This window comes from Etheostoma spectabile, chromosome 6, assembly GCF_008692095.1.
Source record: "Etheostoma spectabile isolate EspeVRDwgs_2016 chromosome 6, UIUC_Espe_1.0, whole genome shotgun sequence".
Lineage (NCBI taxonomy): Eukaryota > Metazoa > Chordata > Actinopteri > Perciformes > Percidae > Etheostoma > Etheostoma spectabile.
The window spans coordinates 2,000,591-2,004,248 of record NC_045738.1 but is presented as its reverse complement, the minus strand read 5'-3'; the positions used below and the strand labels follow the sequence as shown (position 1 = coordinate 2,004,248).

General features: G+C 37.5%; 1 protein-coding gene across 7 annotated transcripts in view; it reads right to left on the bottom strand.

Moving 5' to 3' along the window:
* Nucleotides 1–3,658, bottom strand: part of LOC116691760 (RNA-binding motif, single-stranded-interacting protein 3) — a 221,956-nt gene that overhangs the window by 216,867 nt on the left and 1,431 nt on the right. For 2 of the 7 annotated variants that reach the window (XM_032519632.1, XM_032519636.1), the window contains exons 1-3: nt 2,556–2,666; nt 1,367–1,520; nt 108–206 (exon numbers count right to left, since the gene is read on the bottom strand). The gene's annotated coding sequence lies outside the window, so the exon portion shown is untranslated. Of the gene's footprint in view, nt 1–107; nt 207–1,366; nt 1,521–2,555; nt 2,678–3,658 lie in introns of those variants that run through there. The other 5 variants (XM_032519635.1, XM_032519639.1, XM_032519634.1 and 2 more) reach the window with 4 other exon arrangements.

The following is a 3,658-nucleotide window of genomic DNA, read 5'->3' as shown; positions in this document are numbered from 1 at the left end:
CCCCAAACTTTTGACCGGTAGTGTATATATAAAAAATTAAACTATTGTGTACCACAGTCACAGAAAAGTGGGTTTATTGAGGTGACATATGCAAGTGTTGGGCTTACACTCGCGAGTTTTTACGATGCAGATCTCGGGAGCCTCTTCACATGTCATGTCACTGATCTTTGCAGCTCCCTCAACAGCCAAAACACAGGGTTTGACTCCTTTAAAGTGAAAATAGCACATTCATGAATTATTTGGCAATACAATGAAAACAAAAAAAACCTACAGATTAATAGCAGTGAATAAATGGCAAACTCTAAAAAAAAAAAACAGTAGAGTACGACCAAAATTAGAAATTATGAAAGCAAGTTGCCTCTTGAGAGCCAATGAACTTTAGTGTTGTTTGTTGCTTTCTACAAGTAGAATTTTCTGAACAGTACCATTTAAACCCTCATATTAGGTAGACATGTTGAGTGAGATTTTTACTTACACTACTGTGCACACTTTATTGTTCTGCCCAGCCCAACCGCTGCTTGTAAATGCCATACTCTCTCTCTCACTGCCCCAAAACAATTTCCCAAAATGTTCATGAATTGAAATATTAATATCAAAATGTTTAATATTAGAGCTTCAGCTAATATCTTGATCAACTACTATAGGTATGTTTGGACTTTTGATATCTAGATATTCTCTTTCAGTAAGCACATTTTCTAAACATACTTATTTAAAGTCATTTTTTAATTTATTGTTCATTAAATGAATGATGAATAATAATCCAACTAGTTGAATATTCCATATTGTGTCAAATTATTAACCAGTTCTACTGGTCTCTCTCACAACTATTTAGGTTCAGTTAAGATGAAGTCCAATAAAGAAAATGAATAACCCATTTTATTTCAATGGGAAGCCTTGAGTTCTAAAGATGCAGCAGAGACAGAACAGAATGGACACATGCATATGGCATGACATGACTGAACTTGAATTAAATGACATGAACATGACTGAATTAAAAATATAAAGCCTGGTTTGAATATAACATAGTATAATAATATAAACTACTGTGATCGGGATTTGAATGTAAGTATGTTTAATTAGGCTAAATATGGATTCAATAAACTGCTGCAACAATGCCACTTTCTACCGCTACGACGAATTACATACAGGTGTATGTAGGTGAGCCTTGTGTTCGTATAAGGTGACATTTTAAATTCTATAAAGTGATAAAGGGTGGTGATAAATGTGATTTCTGCAAGGAGTGAGGACTGCTATGGTATCCTTTCACCCAGTTTGGTGCGTGTTCCTTCCTGGTGGGGTGAGACAAGATTAGTAGGCTATGTATTGTATAATAATGATCATAATAATGAAACTAAATAAAACTAACCAAATGAAGGACCGGTATTAACATTGCCTTGATTGTTGTCGCTGGGTGGAGCACTGGATTTTGCAGCTGCTCCTGCGTGTTTTACACGGAGGTGGTTGTGCAGTGAAGAGCTCATCTTGTATCCCATTTCTCGTGAGCACAGTAAACACCGAGCCTTGAAATAATGCAACGAGTGTGGCTGTTTTGAACTAAAAACTTGGACTAGCCTGTTAGAATAGCCAATTTGATCTGAATTACTAGGTAGTTAATAGGCATACTGCGAAGGCACATTAGGGCCACATCAGGGGGGAAAAGATTAAGGAGGATTTGTTGTATGTATGTTGCATTTCGAGAATAAAGTCGTAATGTCGAGAATAAAGTCGTAATGTCGAGAATAAAGTTGAAATACCATTTCGAGAATAAAGTCAACAAGTCTTTATATTTCAAGATTCAAGTCAGACTTTTGAGAATAAACCAAACTACTAGCTTTAACTAGTCTTCTACAAAATGCCTTATGGAGGCCTATATGAACTCGAGAAATTATACTTCAGAATCGGTTTTAATAACAAGGACATTCTTTCTCTTTTAGCGCATGAACACACTATCAGTATGGTGATAGGTATAAGGAATTTGAAGAGATTGTGCCGAAAATTGGTTCTGTTCAGAAGGAGAAACCATACAAACTTGGAAGAGGTGGCTGCATTCCTGCAAACTGAAATAGCTTGTAATGGACAGATGCAAGGGTATCGGTGATTACTTCTACGCGCAATGCAGAGAGAATATGTTGAATCACAAGACACAAATCACACTGTTTAATCCTGAAGGAGTAGAGTTTAAGCGAGCGCGGCACTCCAAGGATGTTGCCAAAATCATGGAAGCTGGCATGGCGAACAGTTGCTCTAAGCTAATGTGATTAGTTAGCTAGCTAGCTAAGTAAAGAAAGAGTTTAACTTATCCTCGTCATTTCAATTTTAATCTCGACATTATTCTCAAAATGCTAAGTAAATAAAAAAAAGATTAAAAAAAAAAAAATCTTCCTCCTTAATTTTTCCCCCTTTGATGTGGCCCGGTCGTATTAATGAATCTAGCTAAGCTAGCAAGCTAGCTACTTTGTTAGGCAGATAATGTTGCCTGAATGGCAATGACGTTAATAATAATTAATAGGCCTAATAATACTGATAATAACAGTTCATAAAACGTAGCAGTTTACCTTATTCGGGGATATTATGTCAAAATGACCCCACACCCATGAACGCTTCGCTATTTTTTTCCTGTTGGCCATGTTGTAATTCATGTAAACGGGCTCTGAAATAACCTAGACAACTCGATGACACATACAACTTCTCAGGTTGTGCGCGAGCTCAACAGTCCCGCCCACAGCCGGTTCCGGAAGTAAAAATACAACGCAATTTTTCCATTGACAATTTGGAGTACTTGCTGTCATAAAATCGTAAGCGTTGATGGTAGACTTAATAGCAGCGCCAACATGACTTAGCGATTGCATATAATCATACAGACGCCAAAAGGTTCATGGGGCACCAACCTTGTTTTGAGATAAATGTCTTTTATTCGCGAGCTCTTGGATAAGTACTTCATTACCCACAAATGCATGTCTATGCGCCTGTCCATGTCGCCCTGCACTGCGCATGCTTAAATGAAAGTTCTCCCGAGGTCCTGTAGTTGATCAGAATCAGAATCAGCTTTATTTGCCAGGTATGGAGACACATATGAGGAAATTTTCTTTGGAACATCGTTGCTCACAATGCGCTTACACATACAAAACAACCAAACAATACACACATAGGCTACTATATACATACTCTAAACAGAAACAATATAGAGGCAATAGTGCAATGAGGAGTGCAAAGTATGCAGGAGTGAATTGTGATAGTTTTATTTTAAATGTGGAGCATAGTACAAGGATGCTGGAATAAATAATATTATGTTATTCTACTACAATACAATACGAACAGTATGAACAGCTCTGGAATAGAGAACGAGAATTTTGACTAAATAGTAAATAATAAGTGAGATATGAGAATGAGAATGATGAATAAATAATAAATGTGTGGAATAATAAGTGGAACCAGTAAACAGGTGCTGTTTAGAGACAGTGTTGCTGGGTTATTGCACAGAATTGAACCTGACACTGTGAGTATGAAGTCAGCTGTTCATCAGAGTGATGGCTTGTGGGAAGAAACTGTTCCTGAGTCTGTTGGTTTTGGCATACAGTGCTCTGTAGCGTCTACCATGAGGGGAGAAGCTGGAACAGGTTGTGTCCGGGGTGAGATGGGTCTGCAGTGATGTTTTCTG